Raw genomic sequence first — 20,207 nt, forward strand, 5'->3', positions numbered from 1 at the left:
TCCAGCACCAACTGGCACTGTGTGGAAAAAGTAATTGCACCTAAAATCAAGATCAGTCTTTTACATTACTCACATTTTTCAGCTTTTGAGCATAATCTTCCTAGTTAAAGTCGTGCCACAGCATTTCAACTGGGTTCAAGTCACAACTTTGATTAGGTGACTTTAAATCCTTAATTTACTTTTCGAGTCATTCAGAGGTATACTTGCTCCTGTTCTTTTGACTGTTGACTGTTGACTGTTGACTGTTGCACTTGAGCTTGCTGAGCAAACATTCTCCTTCCAAATTTTCTGGTAAAGAACAGAATTTGTGGTTATGTCATTAATAGCAGGACAGCATAATTTAAGCAAGAAAGCATCCCCACATCATGTCACCAACACCACCACCCTGTTTTACTGGATGATTTATTTATTCTGAAATGCTGTGATTGCTCTATGCCAGATGTAACAGTGCCAATATCCTGCCATCTACATGATCATAAGACGGGACCAATGACTTCTAGTTTTGATGCTCATGCTATTAGTGCAGGTTTTCCAAGGTTTGTAAGTGCAGCACCCTTGGGCCCGTTGGCAAACACCTCTACCTTCAACCAATCAGTGCTGTTTGTATTGTATTCTGCCTTTCATTTACAATTGAGGGTAAAACTTTCCAATACACTTGTATTTTTTTTGCAAGTGTTTATTTTAAATGTGCAGGGTTTACACAGTCCCCTCCACACAGTCCCTTCCACAATTATTGGCAGCCTGATAAAGATGGGTTAAAACGGTTACACAAAAATCAAACAACAATTATTTAAACAACTATATGTGCCACAATTATTGTCACCACTACATGTAGTACAACATACCAAGAAAGCATCCCCACATCACCATGTTTCACTGTATGATTTATTTATTCTAAAATGCTGTGATTGCTCTATGTCAGATGTAACAGTGCCCATGTCCTGGCCATCTACATGATCATAAGACGGGACACATTCTTCCAGTTTTGATGTTCATGGTATCAGTGCAGTTTTTTTGCAGGAGACAGCATGGGCACTCTTACCTGTCTGATGCTTATTTTATTTAAGGAATATTTAGTTTTAGCAGGGCTGACATTAATCATTGGTATGTCTGGTCTGAGTGAGCCCAATTATGTAGATTGCCAACATGTTTGTACAGAATTAGAAAAAACGATGGAGAATTGTTTCTTACTAGACTGGTATAGGCAGTGTTTAAACTAAACACTGTCACTAAATAGGTTACATTTTAATAAAAAATTTAGACCCACCCTATCATACCAGACAAAAAAGACAGGAACTGATAAAAAGCTAAAATGTCAGTAAAATTTAAAAGTAAGTTAATGTAACTACTTAAGACATTGCTAATTACAATAAGCTTTCACAGAATATAAACCTATTTAGCACCATACTTACATATTATTACTTTATCTTTTGCTTGAGTCCCAGTGAGGTACTAATGTTTCAGTTCCTAGAAGCCCTTAAGTAAAATCCAAAATTGCTGCTTTGGTATTATGGTTTTGATACAGGTTCCAGTCACCACCGGAAGTCACAAGGCTCAGCTAATATAGGCCAAATGCATCAAATTGTTAAAAATAACAAGTTGATCCTGCATTTTTGCTCATAAGCAGTTTCCATGTAATTTGAGGAACTCTGAAAAAATAGGTTCATTTATGGACTTTGACAAAACATTTTAGTCTAGTAAGAAACTCTCAATTGTTCTTCTTAATTCCTGATTTCACATTCTAAGCATGGTTGCCTACAAACATTTATTTACACAATAAAGGCCAAACTTGCAGTCCTTATTTTCTCCAAAAAAGTTTATTATGGTTCATAATTATGTTTAATTATAGAACCCAGGGAATTGTATTGTAAGCATAATCATTTCTTTATCTAAATCAAACATATTTAAGAAATGCTGTCGCTGATTGACAGACTTTTACTGATGGTGTGTAGCTGAATATGTGGTACCATGGAAATATTTTTTTCTGATGTATGCTTATTATTTATTAAAAGCTTCTTCAGTTTGTTTCTGCTGGGCTGCAACAGTAACCAACAGCACAATCTTATACAGTGCCATCAGAAAGTATTCACGCCCCTTCACTTTTTCCACATTTTGTTACGTTACAGACATATTAGAAATCTGATTTGAGTATAGTTTTCTTTTAAAAAATCTACACGAAATAGCCCATAATGACAAAGTGAAAACATGTTTTCAGACATTTTTGTAAATCTTTTAAAGATGTAAACATTTAAACATAATAGGTACATAAGTATTCACACCCTTTGCTATGACGCTCAAAATTGAGCTCAGGTGCATCCAGTTTACACTGATTATCCTTGAGAGGCTTCTACAACTTGATTGGAGACCACCTGTGGTAAATTCAGTTGATTGAACATAATTTGGAATGGCACACACTTGTCTATAAAAGGCAGTTGACTGTGCATATCAGAGCAGAAACCAAGCAATGAAGTCAAAGGAATTGTCTCTAGACCTCCGAGACCGGATTGTGTCAAAGCACAAATCTGGGGAAGGATACAAAAAATTTTCTGCAGCATTGAAGGTCCCGAAAAGCACTGTGGTCTCCATTATTTGGAAATGGAAGAAGCTTGGAACCACCAGAACCCTCCCTAGATCTGGCCGCTCGACCAAACTGAGTAATCGGGGAAGAAGGGCCTTGGTCAGAGAGGTGACCAAGAACCCAATGGTCACCCAAGGCAGAGCTCCAGTGTTCCCTTGTGGAGATAGGACAACCATCCAGTAGGTCAACCATTGCTAACACACTCCACCAATCAGGCCTTTATGGTAGAGTGGCCAGATGGAAGCCACTTCTCACTAAAAGGCACATGGCAGCCTGCTTGGAGTTTGCCAAAAAGCACAGGATTCTCAGGCCAGAGGAATCAAAATAGAACTTTTTGGCCTGAACTACAAGCGTCATGTCTGGAGAAAAACAGGCACTGCTCATCGCCTGGCTAACACCATCCCTACTGTTAAGCATGGTGGTGGCAGCATCATGCTGTGGGGATGTTTTTCTGCGGCAGGAACTGGGCGACTTGTCCGCATGGAGGGTAAGATGACAGCAGCCAAATATAGAGAGATTATTCAAGAAACCTGCTCCAGAGTGCTCTGAAACTCAGACTAGGGCGACGATTCATCTTCCAACACGACAATGACCCAAAGCACACAGCCAAGATAACAAAGGAGTGGCTTCAGGAGCAGTCTGTGAATGTCCTTGAGTGGCCCAGCCAGAGCCCGGACTTGAATCCAATTGAACATCTCTGGAAAGACCTAAAAATCGCTGCCCATCCAACCTGACTGAGCTTGAGAGGATCTGCAGAGAAGAATGGGAGAAAATGCCCAAAAACAGGTGTGCCAAGCTTGTACAGACATACCCAAGAAGACTTGAGGCTGTGATTGCTACCAAAGGTGCTTCAACAAAATATTAAGCCATGGGTGTGAATACTTATGTACCTATTATGTTTAAACGTTTACATTTTTAATAAATTTACAAAAATGTCTGAAAAAATGTTTTCACTTTGTCATTATGGGCTATTTCATGTAGATACTCAAATCGGTTTTCAAATATGTCTGTAACGTAACAGAATGTGGAAAAAGTGAAGGGGTGTGAATACTTTCTGATGGCACTGTAGGTGGAACACTGTTACATGCATTAGTCAGATGCTATTTATAGTTATGATTAGGGATGGGCATGAGTACTTAAGTACATAAGTATTGATAGGAGTCATGTCATGATTATTGCCTAATCATTGCCTGACACATATCTAGTAACATTTAAGTAATTGTACTCAAGATAAACAATAACATGCTGTGTGCACCGATTCATAGGAATTAGTGTGTTATTATTTCTGTTAAACATAAAACAGCTTTACAGTACTTTACAATATGAATTTTCCAAATGATTACCTAAAAAACCTGTATAAACATACATACCTACTGCTGATCATCTTAACACAGTACCAAATCAACCCCTCCTATTAAAAAAATCCTCAACTTAAAAGTAAAACTGTTTTCTCCTGTGATTTGGTAAAGAAGGGCCTGGTGTATATCAAGACAGATTGCACCTTTTAAGTTTAGAGTATAATATTATTTCAATGACCGGTATGTATGTGAATATTTTAGGTGCTCCGAACATCATTCCTTTGAAATTTTTCTTTATATTAAGAGAAGCATATTAAAGGTAAATAAGTTTATTAGGCTTACCAATCAAATATTTGTCTCCCTTTGCATTCAAAATTATTCCACTTTCTCTGAAAACAATACAATAAGGCATTTAATTTTAAAGATTTCCAGTTCAAAAATATGTTTATGTTCCCAGTTTGCTTCAAGTATAATTAACTGTTAAACACAAATGTACACCATACACAAGAAGTAAAGCAACTATAAAGCATATTTTCAGTATCCAAGTGAGGTGAATAATTAGGCAATCCAAACACCTTTACCCTTATTTGTTTTTTTGTTTGGGGTTGTCATCATGTTAAAAAGTCTAGATTTAGTCTGTAGGCTTGTTAAACTCTTCTGTAATACTTTTAAAGAAATCGGCTGATTTATGTTTGCTTAGATGACAGGTAATGACCCAGAAGCATCTGCCAAACTATTTGCCTTTAGTTGTAAGAGTGCATTTTTGTCTTGTTACTGAAAATGAATCACTCAGTTTCTAAACCACTTATTCTAATCAGTGTCGTGGGGGATGCTGGAGCCTATCCAAGCTCTCAATGTGCACAAGGCACACAGAAGTACCCTGGACAGGGCGCCAGTCCATCTCAGGGCACACACACACGCGCGCACACACACACACACAAAGCGCAATTTTACTATATCCAATTAACCTGACTGCATGTCTTTGGACTGTGGGAGGAAACCAGAGCTCCTGTAGGAAACTCACACGGACACAGGGAGAACATGCAAACTCCACACAGAAAGGACTGAGACTGCTTCACATGGAAATCGAACCCAGGACCTTCTTCCACCTCCAAAATGAATAACTCAATAGTTAAATGATGAAAATCTTTGCAGGTTCCTAAAACAATCTTTACTATTAACAGACGAGGTTTTACTGAACCCATGTTTACACTGAACAGAATAAAGTGGTTGGTGAAAATGTGGTAAGTAAATCAGCATATTATTACCTAATTAGCCTAAAATGACAAACTACTGATATTCTTCTGTGTAGCATACAAATGCTTACATATTCTAACCACCTGTTATAGCCCAACCCAGCTAATACACAAAACCCAAACTTAACACCTTTTTCATGGAAACCAGATAAAAGTCCTTGTAATCCCAATGTTGACACACTTTCCTATCAGTGTTGAGTCGTTTTGACAGGGTCTTACAAGCGCTAAAAACTTTGTGCTTCAGTTCAGTTGATAGTTCGAGCCAAGTTTTGTCACACACATACATAAACACAAACAATAAAACTTGGCTCAAACTCCCAAGTAAACAATAGAACAAAGTGTAAAAAACGTGCAGCTTCCTACCTCACCAAGTTATCGATGTCAACATCCATGTAAAACAGGAAAATAAAATTAAAATGAATAAAATCATTATAAATGTCTGTGAGAATCGCGATCACTTCTTACACCGCGATCACTCTAGCAAAATGCTTCCAGATACCTGTTAATCCTGTTCTCTGTCTCTTTGTGTGTGTGTGTGTGTGTGTGTGTGTGTGTGCGTGCGTGCGTGCGTGCGTGCGTGTGTGTGTGAGTGAGTGAGAATATAAAGGAAGGTAAGCCTGGTGTAATTATTTTGTCCAGTTCCAAATAGGTTTTGTGCTTTAGCTCAACATCACTCCATTCAACTGAGTTTCAGGTTACATAGACAACTGGAATGGTAAAACTACTATGGAGCTAATTTAGTGCCAAAACTTCGCAAATAAACAGAACATATTCTGTAAATATGATTCGATTTGCAAACAAACACAACACGATCTACAAATAAAAAACACTATTTGTAAACAAACAACACGATCTAAAAATAAAAAAACACGACTATCTAACGCACACAGTGTGATTTACAAATACAAAATACCACTGTTGCAAATGCATATGTGACTTTCAAATAAATGCACAGCTGTTTTCTAATACACTGCACTTCACAAACAAATAGAACACGTTTTACAAATACAAACGCTGTTCCGCAAATGCCGTTTGTGAATCACGTGACTTTTGGCACTGTTCTGGCGCCGTGTGTCATTTAGTGTCAGATTTTCTCACAAATGCAACCCGACTCGTACAAATGCGTCGCACCTGAGCAGTAGGGGGCGCTGTGGTACACTTTTCAGCACTTACTGGAGCGGTCAAGCAAGCCTCCACTTCGAAATGCTCAATCAAATCAGCCCCCACATTGTTTGTGAAGATGTGCGCATATAATCTCTAATAATAATGAGAGAATTTTAATAACAGTTTAGAGTGAAAATAATAGAAATGTGACAAAAGAAAAATTTCTATTTATTTAGAAATGATACATCAGAATTGTCTGATACTGAGTGTAAACTACAGGCGGTGTATCCATTATGAAGTGGAATTCCTTTTAATGACAATAACACTTTATGTAATCAAGATTATTCCATTTAATAACTAATAAAAATCTAAATTAAAACGGAAGAGCTTAGATGACATTTTAGTTGACTTTAAATTTAAAGTAAAATCATTATATGCAGTTATTACCAACCCTTTTTTTTCAAATACAATTTGCAGGAAGATATGGGTTTATTAATGTATTCATTTTTTAACTGATATATTTATATATTGTTATAACTGATATATTTATATATTATTTTAACTGATATATGTACAATATTTTAACTGATATATTTATACTGATACTGATATAGTCACGTTCACGTCGTGATTTTTTTAACCAGTATCGCCAGACGCTCTTAGAAGTCTTTCTGAGGTTCTAGATCTGAGGAATGTTTTAATGCTTTTATTTTTTTTCCTTATGTAAAACACTTTGAATTGCCACTGTGTATGAAAGGTGCTATACAAATAAACTTGCCTTGCCTTGACCGTAATGTTTAGTATGCGCACATCTTCACAAACAATGTGGGGGCTGATTTGATTGAGCATTTCGAAGTGGAGGCTGGCTTGACGCTCCAGTAAATGCTGAAAAGTGTACCACAGCGCCCCCTACTGCTCAGGTGCGACGCATTTGTGAGAAAATCTGACACTAAATGACACACGGCGCCAGAACAGTGCCAAAAGTCACGTGCTTCACAAACGGCATTTGCGGAACAGCGTTTGTATTTGTAAAACGTGTTCTATTTGTTTGTGAAGTGCAGTGTATTAGAAAACAGCTGTGCATTTATTTGAAAGTCACATATGCATTTGCAACAGTGGTGTTTTGTATTTGTAAATCACACTGTGTGCGTTAGATAGTCGTGTTTTTTATCTGTAGATCGTGTTGTGTTTGTTTACAAATAGTGTTTTTTATTTGTAGATCGTGTTGTGTTTGTTTGCAAATCGAATCATATTTACAGAATATGTTCTGTTTATTTGCGAAGTTTTGGCACTAAATTAGCTCCATAAACTAGGATGACCATATTTTGTTTTTCTAAAAAGGGGTGGGAATTGGCAAAGTAATTTAATTTAATTGGTGGCCCCATGGCAATGTGTATGAAGTAGGAGTTTAAATATTTGACAAATGCATCAATTACCATGCAATTTCTTTTGCTAGTTATAACTTTCAGTTCAATTTAATTTTGTGTTTGTATGATTTGTTTAATCCAATTTATTTAAAGTATCCTCTAGGCCACCCAAGAAGGATGGGTCCCTGCTGAGTCTGGTTCCTCTCAAGGTTTCTTCCTGTAATTTTAAGGGAGTTTTTCCTTGCCACTGTCACCCTCGGCTTGCTCAATGGGGTTTTTTGGTCTGTTGGTCCTCGATTCTGTAAAGTTGCTTTGAGACAATGTTCATTGTAAAAAGCGTTATATAAATCAATTTGACTTGACTTGACTGCATATGCATATCAGAATATGCTTTTCTACCTCACATACCATTTACTCAGTACCATACTGACCAACACTTGTCTCTAGTCTCGTCTCCTTTAATTACTTTTTAGATTAAAAATGTCTTTTTGTATTTATTTTAGGCCTTTTTGTATTAATTGTACTGTTGACTATCTGCACTGTGAACTGTATTGTCTTGCACTTTTTGTTCTATGTTGCACCCTGGTCCTGGAGGAACGTTGTTTAGCTGAAATGACAATAAAGCCCCTCTTGACCTGAACTATGTTATTGAACTTTTTAACAAGATATGGTCAGGCATAAAGACTCGAGTGGCTCTAATAGGATCCATTCGTTATGACCAAACAATTGGGTTGAAGTATCTCTTAAAAACCAAGAGTGCTCACACGCATTCGTAATTCGTAATTAGTGGTCCGAGAACAAGCCACCAACAGGTTGTTACTGATGCCTGAGCACATAAAGGCTATGGTGTCTGGTACAGAACAACAGAAGAGCTACTGTGGCTTAAATGACAGGTAATGATGTGAACATCTCACAACACACTCACAGTTCAAAGGGCTAATGCTAACTCCCGTCCAAATGACTTAATAGGCATATAGGCATCAGAACTGGACACAAAAGAAATGGAAGAAGTTTGACAAATCTGAATTCTGATTGACAGATCAATTGGACAGCTGAGCACTTGTGCATCATTTATCTAGGGTAGAAATGGATGCACCAGGATGCACAGTATAGGGTTTAAATTAATTTTGTGTATGCTTTGTGTAATTCCTTTTCATTTAAATTATTCTTCAGACCAACCAAGGAGGATGGGTCCCTGCTGAGTCTGGTTCCTCTCAAGGTTTCTTCCTGTAATTTTAAGGGAGTTTTTCCTTGCCACTGTCACCCTCGGCTTGCTCAATGGGGGTTTTTGGTCTGTTGGTCCTGGATTCTGTAAAATACTTCTCAAATGGATTATTGTAAAAAAAGGGCCATACAAATAAATTTGACTTGACTTGACTTTGTAGCATACAGACATAGTGTTTCAGCTTTTATTTTGTCCCATTCTTTCTGCAAACACGTCTTAAGATGTGCAACAGTACGGGGTCGTCGTTGTCGCAATTTCTATTTCAAAATTCTCCACACATACTCTGTTGGGGACAGGTCAGGACTGCAGGCAGACCAGTCCAGTACCCATACCCTCTTTTTCCGCAGCCATGCCTTTGTGATGTGTGCAGCATGTGGTTTTGCATTTTCTTGTTGAAAAATGCATGGACGTCCCTGGAAAAGATGACGTCTTGAAGGCAGCATATGTTGCTCTAAGATCTCAATGTACTTTTCTGCATTAACGCTGCCATCACAGAAGTGTAAACGATCTTTGCCAAGGGCACTGACACAGCCCCATACCATGACAGACCCTGGCTTTTGGACTTGGACATTGTTGCTGATAACAGTCTGGATGGTCCTTTTCGTCTTTGGTCCGGAGCACACGGCATCCATTTTTTCCCAAAAAGACCTGAAATGCTGATTCATCTGACCACAATACACGTTTCCACTGTGTGATGGTCCATCCTAGATGCCTCCGAACCCAGAGAAGTTAACGCCGCTTCTGGACATGGTTAACATTAGGGTTGGGCGGTATTGCCGATTTTCATACCGTCATACCGTCTTCAGAAAATACAGTGGCATACGGTATTACAGCGCGGGGGTAAAACTGCTTTACAGTGTAATAAAAAAAAATAAAACAATCAGAACGTCAAACATTGCTTATCCTATCTGATCTACAGGGGTTGGACAATGAAACTGAAACACCTGTCATTTTAGTGTGGGAGGTTTCATGGTCTGGTGGCCAATCTTCATTAATTGCACATTGCACCAGTAAGAGCAGAGTGTGAAGGTTCAATTAGCAGGGTAAGAGCACAGTTTTGCTCAAAATATTGCAATGCACACAACATTATGGGTGACATACCAGAGTTCAAAAGAGGACAAATTGTTGGTGCACGTCTTGCTGGCGCATCTGTGACCAAGACAGCAAGTCTTTGTGATGTATCAAGAGCCACGGTATCCAGGGTAATGTCAGCATACCACCAAGAAGGACAAACCACATCCAACAGGATTAACTGTGGACGCAAGAGGAAGCTGAAAGGGATGTTCGGGTGCTAACCCGGATTGTATCCAAAAAACATAAAACCACGGCTGCCCAAATCACGGCAGAATTAAATGTGCACCTCAACTCTCCTGTTTCCACCAGAACTGTCCGTCGGGAGCTCCACAGGGTCAATATACACGGCCGGGCTGCTATAGCCAAACCTTTGGTCACTCGTGCCAATGCCAAACGTCGGTTTCAATGGTGCAAGGAGCGCAAATCTTGGGCTGTGGACAATGTAAATCATGTATTGTTCTCTGATGAGTCCACCTTTACTGTTTTCCCCACATCCGGGAGAGTTACGGTGTGGAGAAGCCCCAAAGAAGCGTACCACCCAGACTGTTGCATGCCCAGAGTGAAGCATGGGGGTGGATCAGTGATGGTTTGGGCTGCCATATCATGGCATTCCCTTGGCCCAATACTTGTGCTAGATGGGCGCGTCACTGCCAAGGACTACCGAACCATTCTGGAAGACCATGTGCATCCAATGGTTCAAACATTGTATCTTGAAGGCAGTGCCGTGTATCAGGATGACAATGCACCAATACACACAGCAAGACTGGTGAAAGATTGGTTTGATGAACATGAAAGTGAAGTTGAACATCTCCCATGGCCTGCACAGTCACCAGATCTAAATATTATTGAGCCACTTTGGGGTGTTTTGGAGAAGCGAGTCAGGAAACGTTTTCCTCCACCAGCATCACGTAGTGACCTGGCCACTATCCTGCAAGAAGAATGGCTTAAAATACCTCTGACCACTGTGCAGGACTTGTATATGTCATTTCCAAGACGAATTGACGCTGTATTGGCCGCAAAAGGAGGCCCTACACCATACTAATAAATTATTGTGGTCTAAAACCAGGTGTTTCAGTTTCATTGTCCAACCCCTGTATAATAAATATTGTACACATAAGTGTAAATGCGTCTCTGGGATCCGTTATATATATTTTTATTTCTGCACAATTCTTATCGGCTGAAATCCACCCATTCAGCTTCACATCAGTAGAGGGATCATAATGAGAGCTGTTTATTGTCGAAATTTAAATCCGAAAACACTTTTAGTATCAAGGAGAGAGCGAGCGAGCGAGACACAAACACACACACACACACACACACACACACACACACACAGAGGATTTTTATGAAACTTAATGCAATGCAACCACAGTATGTCTCTTCCCTGTAGTTTTTTTTTTCCTTTTGAAATAAATCTTTTTTTCTCATTTAAGTGTTGTTTGAATTATGCCTACATTTAAGGCAAGGTAGCAAAATTTGCCTGATTGTTCATCATTGATATTATTATAGTCTTATAGTTTACCCAGTAGCGCCTCCCGAAGAACGAAGAGCCATTTTTTTAAACGGCTCTTTAAAAGGAGCAGGGCCAAAAGATCCGGCTTCCTTCAAGGAGCCATAATTCCCATCACTACAAACAATCAGTGAGCTCCAACCGCCTTCCACTCCCACCCCTCCCTTACTGTGGATGCGCAAATGTCTTAAAGTCTCAGTTTTCAAGGCAGACCTGAAGCAGAAATTTGGCGCTTCACATTTTTAAAATACGATCACCGTTTTTAAATACCGTCAACATTTTTAAATACCGCAATACCGTCATACCGCCCAACCCTAGTTAACAGAAGCTTCTTTTTTGAACAGTAAAGTTTTAAGTGGCATTTGTGCATGTACTGTAATGCAGTGCTTGACAAAAGTTTGCCAAAGTAATCCCTTGCCCATGTGGTTATATCAGCAATTGTTGAGTGACGGTTCTTGATGCAGTGCTGTCTGAGGGATCGAAGATCAGGTGTGTTCAGCTTAAGCTTGCGCCCTTGGCCTTGACGCACTGAAATTCCTCCCGATTCCTTGACACGTTTCATGATATTATGCACTGTAGAGGGATGCAAATCCCTTCCAATCTTTCCTTGAGGTACATTGTTTTTAAACATTTCAATAATTTTCTCATGCATTTGTTGACAAACTGGAGATCCTCTGGCCATCTGTTTACCTGAGCGGGAGCGGGGGGGGGGGGTAGGCAGTTAGGGTCGCACCTATAAAAATATAACGGCTCTTACACCGTCATAGGAACATTATCAAAATGTTTTATTTAGGCTGTTTAACATTTATTATTTTCATTCTTTATAATAATAAATCAGAACCATATTTTAGGCAAAACAACATAAAGAACAGTGCAAACAGCATTTTTACATAATCCATCTTCACACTGACATGCAGCCCCGGTTCTGGACTGCGTTGCTTAGGGGGGCTGTGAGAAAAGTGCCGTTCTTACGGAGAATTCAGTTCCCCCTGTTTCCCCTTTAACGCGCATGTGCAAAAATCATGACGTTTTTTTCTGTCGCTTCGTTGAGCATCGGTTTATTTGGAATATGTATTTATAGCGGTATGTTCTTTTCAAATTTCATGTTGTATGTTAGGTAATTTGTGATTAAATACATACTTTAAAGTATTGAGTGAACTACTGTCAGGGGTTTTATTGCTCCACCGCAGCAGGTTTTCACACTGCTGTCTTCAGCCTTGCTGTCAATCAACTAGAATGAACGTGTCAGATTTATTTGTAAATACAGTGGGGCCAAAAAGTATTTAGTCAGCCACTGATTGTGCAAGTTCTCCTACTTAGAAAGATGAGAGAGGTCTGTAATTTTCATCATAGGTACACTTCAACTATGAGAGACAAAATGAGAAAAAAAAATCCAGGAAATCACATTGTAGGATTTTTAAATAATTTATTTGTAAATTATGGTGGAAAATAAGTATTTGGTCAATAACAAAAGTTCAACTCAATACTTTGTAACATAACCTTTGTTGGCAATGACAGAGGTCAAACGTTTCCTGTAAGTCTTCACCAGGTTTGCACACACTGTAGCTGGTATTTTGGCACATTCCTCCATGCAGATCTCCTCTAGAGCAGTGATGTTTTGGGGCTGTCGCTGGGCAACACGGACTCCACAAATTTTCTATGGGGTTGAGGTCTGGAGACTGGCTAGGCCACTCCAGGACCTTGAAATGCTTTTTACGGAGCCACTCCTTCGTTGCCCGTGCGGTGTGTTTGGTATCATTGTCATGCTGGAAGACCCAGCCACGTTCCATCTTCAATGCTCTCACTGATGGAGGGAGGTTTTGGCTAAAAATCTCACGATACATGGCCCCGTTCATTCTTCCCTTAACACAGATCAGTCGTCCTGTCCCCTTTGCAGAAAAACAGCCCCAAAGCATGATGTTTCCACCACCATGCTTCACAGTAGGTATGGTGTTCTTGGGATGCAACTCAGCCTCCAAACACGACGAGTTGATTTTTTACCAAAAAGTTCCATTTTGGATTCATCTGACCACATGATATTCTCCCAATCCTCTTCTGGATCATCCATATGCTCTCTGGCAAACTTCAGATGGGCCTGGACATGTACTGGCTTAAGCAGGGGGACACGGCTGGCACTGCAGGATTTGAGTCCCTCTCGGCGTAGTGTGTTTACTGATGGTAGCCTTTGTTACTTTGGTCCCAGCTCTCTGCAGGTCATTCATCAGGTCCCTCCGTGTAGTTCTGGGATTTTTGCTCACCGTTCTCATGATCATTTTGACCCCAGGGGATGAGATCTTGGTCCCAAGGGAGATTATCAATGGTCTTGTATGTCGGAAGTCATTCAAAATGCATTACAGTGCCTGCAATACGAAAAAAAGAGACTTAACATGAGAGTCTAAAGGTCTCAGCATACTTACAGCGAAACTAAGTTCGCGAGCGTCACGCAAAGCCGAACGCGTCTTTGCGAGCTTACAAGCTGGCATACTTCTAGCGGTTTCGTTTTGCCTGTCGCGTCTGCTCCACAGCTGCATGTGACGCGGTGACATTTATAATGTAAAGACAAATTAATGTAATTAATGTCATAGCAGGGGCCCTCGTGATCAAGGGCCCTCTAATGGTATGCCCTGCTCTTCTCTAGGGCCCCCTGGTAGGGGCTCTCATAACCAGGGCCCTCTAAAAATATGCCCCCCTCTTTCTTAGGACCCCTAATAGCCAGAAGTCGAAGTCAGAGCAGTGCCACAACGCCTCATCCATTTTCATAAGGGGCCCAAAAGCATGGCTAGGGCCCAAAAGCATGGCTAGGGTCCCCAAGAGGCCCTGGGGTCAAAGTCCCTAATAGTCAGAGGATCCTTAAAATGGAGGGCCCTCGGAAATAAAAATATATTGTATCATAAATGTTGATAGGCATCGCAAAATGTTTTGGGCCAGGGCCCCCCCGGGGCCCCCTGACCTCAAGGGCCCCTGGGCGCTGGCCCCACTGGCCCGGTCAGTAATCCAGCCATGCCCCTAGGTTCCAACTAAAATTGTTCTCAAACTGTGGGTTGGAAGGGTCATAATTCATAACTTGAAGGCGATTGGCTCCACCAAGTGTTAAATTTTAATATTGCGCTTTACCGCGTAGAAACACTTTTAAATTCATTCATTCATGATGTGTTGTACCTACCGTTTTATCGAGAGCGTCGCCATGGCACCCGGAGGAGACCTACGCAAACACACGGAGAACAAGCAGACACACAGAAAGGGTCCTGGCCACTCGGCCACAGAATCGAGGCCCTTCTTGCTGGGAGCCCAGGAAAAAATGTACTGTGAAGTTTTACAGTAAAACTGTTAAGTTTACAGTTGAACCATAAAAGTTCACAGTTCTACTGTCATTTTTACAGTTTGACCATGAGTACAACTGTGAACTCTCATGTCACTATGAAGTTCATTCTAACCTTTTCAGTGTTTAATAATATTGACTGTGAAGTTTACAGTAAAACTGTTAAGTTTACAGTTGAACCATAATAGTTCACAGTTCTACTGTCATTTTTACAGTTTGACCATAAGTACAACTGTGAACTCTCATGTTACCACGAAGTTCATGGTAACCTTTTCAGTGTTTAATAATATTGACTGTAAAGTTTACAGTAAAACTGTAAAGTTTACAGTTGAACCATAATAGTTCATAGTTCTACTGTCACTTTTACAGTTTGACCATAAGTACAACTGTGAACTCTCATGTTACCATGAAGTTCATGGCCACCTGTTTAATAATGTTGACTGTGAAGTTTACAGTTCAACTGTAAACATGATATTGTTGAATTGTTAAATTCAGTCAACTTACAGTTTAAAGTTCAACTAGGAATAGTTCATAGTCACCTCTTCTAATGTTTGATGTTTACAGTAATTTACAGTTTAACTATGGCCATATAGGTAAACGACAAGATACAAATATCAAGACAATAATAATGTATATAATATTTATGTATTATTTAAAGTAGGTATGTGAATGAAGGGTGTAAATGTATGTGTGTGGGGGTAAATTAATTACATGACATGAAAAACATGTCAAAAAAACATTATTTACAGTGTATCACAAAAGTGAGTACACCCCTCACATTTCTGCAGATATTTAAGTATATCTTTTCATGGGACAACATGACACTTTGACACAATGAAAAGTAGTCTGTGTGCAGCTTATATAACAGTGTAAATTTATTCTTCCCTCAAAATAACTCAATATACAGCCATTAATGTCTAAACCACCAGCAACAAAAGTGAGTACACCCCTTAGTGAAAGTTCCTGAAGGGTCAATATTTTGTGTGGCCACCATTATTTCCCAGAACTGCCTTAACTCTCCTGGGCATGGAGTTTACCAGAGCTTCACAGGTTGCCACTGGAATGCTTTTCCACTCCTCCATGACGACATCACGGAGCTGGCGGATATTCGAGACTTTGCGCTCCTCCACCTTCCGCTTGAGGATGCCCCAAAGATGTTCTATTGGGTTTAGGTCTGGAGACATGCTTGGCCAGTCCATCACCTTTACCCTCAGCCTCTTCAATAAAGCAGTGGTCGTCTTAGAGGTGTGTTTGGGGTCATTATCATGCTGGAACACTGCCCTGCGACCCAGTTTCCAGAGGGAGGGGATCATGCTCTGCTTCAGTATTTCACAGTACATATTGGAGTTCATGTGTCCCTCAATGAAATGTAACTCCCCAACACCTGCTGCACTCATGCAGCCCCAGACCATGGCATTCCCACCACCATGCTTGACTGTAGGCATGACACACTTATCTTTGTACTCCTCACCTGATTGCCGCCACACATGCTTGAGACCATCTGAACCAAACAAATTAATCTTGGTCTCATCAGACCATAGGACATGGTTCCAGTAATCCATGTCCTTTGTTGACATGTCTTCAGCAAACTGTTTGCGGGCTTTCTTGTGTAGAGACTTCAGAAGAGGCTTCCTTCTGGGGTGACAGCCATGCAGACCAATTTGATGTAGTGTGCGGCGTATGGTCTGAGCACTGACAGGCTGACCCCCCACCTTTTCAATCTCTGCAGCAATGCTGACAGCACTCCTGCACCTATCTTTCAAAGACAGCAGTTGGATGTGACGCTGAGCACGTGCACTCAGCTTCTTTGGACGACCAACGCGAGGTCTGTTCTGAGTGGACCCTGCTCTTTTAAAACGCTGGATGATCTTGGCCACTGTGCTGCAGCTCAGTTTCAGGGTGTTGGCAATCTTCTTGTAGCGCAACAATTCGTCTTTTAAGATCCTCAGAGAGTTCTTTGCCATGAGGTGCCATGTTGGAACTTTCAGTGACCAGTATGAGAGCTGTACTACTAAATTGAACACACCTGCTCCCTATGCACACCTGAGACCTAGTAACACTAACGAGTCACATGACATTTTGGAGGGAAAATGACAAGCAGTGCTCAATTTGGACATTTAGGGGTGTAGTCTCTTAGGGGTGTACTCACTTTTGTTGCCGGTGGTTTAGACATTAATGGCTGTATATTGAGTTATTTTGAGGGAAGAATAAATTTACACTGTTATATAAGCTGCACACAGACTACTTTTCATTTTGTCAAAGTGTCATTTTGTCAGTGTTGTCCCATGAAAAGATATACTTTTTTTTGTACCGTGTTACACCGTGATCCTAGAGGAACGCTGTTTCGTTTCAATATGTACTTGTATGTAGCTGAAATGACAATAAAACCTCTCTGACTCTGACTCTGACTCTGACTTAAATATCTGCAGAAATGTGAGGGGTGTACTCACTTTTGTGATACACTGTACATCTAAAAAAAATAGATGATTAACAATATTCCAATAAAAAAAGAATACAGCACAGATTTACATATTTATAATATTACAAAAATACAAATAACCTCATGCAGACAGGACAAATATTACATTACATCAATATTACATCAGACAGATGACTTTATAGCGCCTTTTATTATGCCTGTTCTGCGCAAACCTCTCTTCTACAGACATCATGTCAGACATCATGTCAGTCTGGACATCTGGGCATGCGCACATGCGCACTTGATTTGAGACCGTTATTTCAACCAAGCGTCTCGAGCTTCGCGTCAGGTGAACCGCGCGAAATACAAATTTTGTTTCAGTTTCAGTGATTTAATTCTCAAAAACGAGTCTGTTAAAGTCCGCGCTGTGTATCTGCTTAAAGATAAAGTTCCTGCCACATGTGTTATTGAGTCAGAACTTATTAAAGGACAAGAATCTGACGACGGAAAATCTCATCAACGGCTAAACTGTTACCTGGAAAGTGAGAAATGGATAAAAAGACGTTGGTGAAGCGGCGCCCTGCTAAACCCTGAAGTTCGATGGTAAGTCATTAACTTAAACAGTTTATAATAATACACAATAATATATTTACTATGCCTAAAATGTTATTAAAAATAAATGGCCATTTTAGAAAGCCGAAAATAACAGAGGTCTCAGGATTCTATGTCTTCAAATGAGTTACTTGGGACGTTAGCTAAACCATTAGCATAAACAGTCTGTTATCTGACGGTAATTGATTGTGCTCTTTTTAAATGCGTAGTAATACTTGCAACGCGTTAAGACTGGTACAATTACTTAGTTTATAGTGTTGTTACAGTGCTAAACTGCACTATAATAAACCTATCACTTTTTATAATTCTAAGTGTACAGATAATATAAATGCTTTTAATATTTCCTACAAGACAATTCACCTTTTATGTCTTATTTATACACGTCTTAATTAAATGTGAACGTTAACCTGCAAGTTGCTCCTAAAATAGTGGAGGTCCAGCATTTTCTTTGGAATGATGGGTGATATGTGTGCTTTAAATTATTGCTGTGAAACTGGGGCAGTTGATCAAAGTTTATATGATTTATTCAGGAAATGTCTATTAACACACATTTCAGGTTTTCCCTACTCTTTCCCTACTCCCTATAAAACTTGGGCACCACCTAAGCCCAAGCCCAGTGACCACACCAGGTAAGCCTGCCAACAACAAACAAGCATTTGTGCCACTGTGTTTAAGCTATTGTAGCATTCTGTTAACTACAGATTTTAAATATGAAATTAAAAACAGTATTTTTATTCCAGGAAAATGACCACGTCAAGGAGGGCTGCTGAGGTTGAGAGAGTCTCAGTGTCCGACAGAGAAGACCCGGGTATTGTAGATAACAGTATCTGCCTACATTTACATCAGCACATAAGGATGGGTTTTTCATATTCTTGTTCATGATAGTAGCAGCAAGTTTCAGTACATTGCTTTACAACCACATCCACAGAATGTTACTGTTTTTGTAGATAACTCAGATAACTACATATTCTAAATCATTTCATTCTAGGACTATGATGTAAAAGAGAAAATTACAAGGAGGCCTGGATCTCGGAAACTTAAAGTAGGTGCTAATTGATTTTTTAAAAACAGATTGTGTTTAAAATAAATTTGTGTTAAAATATGTAAAACAACTCACTTCTTTACAGTTTTGGTGCTGACAATGTCTTTTCATCCATCCATTCATCCACCTTTGTGCCCGCCTGCATATCTATATATGCTTAAAGCCCTGACTGTTTTCAACTTCTGTTGGGTGTGTTACTAAATGCTAAACTGTGTACTGATTGCATAGCTGCTGATATTAATTGTTTGATTCTTTTTCTAGTAACTAGTGAATCAGACGGGCCATGCCAATCCATCTTAAGGCAGTCTGAGCTACTAAAATAATGAAATTAAAAAGAGAGAAGATCTGTCTGCGTCAGTGCTTTAGTGCAGATGAAGGTAAGTCATGTTTTTCAGCAATAAATATTTTTTGCACCATAACAATTAATGGTAATTAATGATACGCTTACCAAATATATGCCTTATGATACATCAGATGTAAGACATTGCTGATGAAATATATTAGGGCCCCTGTAGCTTAGAGGTGATGGCGGCAAATGTTTGATTATTTTTATTTATTTATTTTATTTTTTTTGCATTTTTAAAGGTGGCCGAACAGATTTTCCCCATGAACGAGGTCCAGAAAGTGTACTTCACCAGCAAATTCAACAATGTGGACAAGCTAGGAAAACAAGAGGTGTAATTCATGTCACAATTCACACCCCCACACACACTCAAACATAGGACACATCCAAGCACCCAATACTGCCATAATTAAATGCATAAGGAATGCTTATGAATTAGATTTTTCATTATGTATGTATAGAGTTTATATATACTGTAGATTTATACCACAATACATTATTCAGTTATATAATTGTATATATTACTGTATAATAAAATTATATTATTGTATAATTACCATCGTAAAATAAATTATTAAGTGTAATATAATTATGTTATTATATAACAAATACAATCTATTACCATTATTTTTTTATATTACTATTATTTTAATGCATTTAACATTACATTATAGAATGCCAAGTTGGTACATGTGTTATCAGTTTACCATTTAGAGGGAATCCTTACCAGTTGTTTTTGTGTGTGTTTGAAATTATACCGTTGCTGAATAAATGGAGTTGTGAGATCTATACATTGTATTGTATTGTATTGTATAATTAATGTCAAAGTACAGTAATTACAAAGTAAACTGTGAAGTCCAGGGTAAAACTGTTTACCAAGTTTACAGTGGAACTTTTAAACATCACAGTAAAATAATCAATCAGGTTTACAGTTTTACTTTGAAATTGTTTATAGTAGAACTGTGAAATAATTCAGTGTTTTACTGTGAAAGTTCATAGTGGAACTGTCAACTGGACTACTATGAAAGTTCACAGTAGAACCATGAAGTGGCCAAATTAC

The 20,207-nt window shown here is 39.3% G+C and overlaps 1 long non-coding RNA gene across 2 annotated transcripts; it reads left to right on the forward strand.

Moving 5' to 3' along the window:
• Window positions 1–17,503: 17,503 nt before the first annotated feature.
• On the forward strand, window positions 17,504–19,926 carry LOC134317825 (uncharacterized). 2 transcript variants are annotated; one of them, XR_010013279.1, is made up of 5 exons: window positions 17,507–17,753; window positions 18,503–18,570; window positions 18,751–18,804; window positions 19,066–19,181; window positions 19,390–19,926. It is a non-coding gene; the product is annotated as an uncharacterized LOC134317825 (long non-coding RNA). The 2 variants fall into 2 exon arrangements; XR_010013278.1 differs by having other exon boundaries at window positions 17,504–17,753; window positions 18,503–18,804.
• The last annotated feature ends 281 nt before the right edge of the window (window positions 19,927–20,207 follow it).

The sequence above is a fragment of the Trichomycterus rosablanca genome, chromosome 7 (assembly GCF_030014385.1).
Source record: "Trichomycterus rosablanca isolate fTriRos1 chromosome 7, fTriRos1.hap1, whole genome shotgun sequence".
NCBI lineage: Eukaryota > Metazoa > Chordata > Actinopteri > Siluriformes > Trichomycteridae > Trichomycterus > Trichomycterus rosablanca.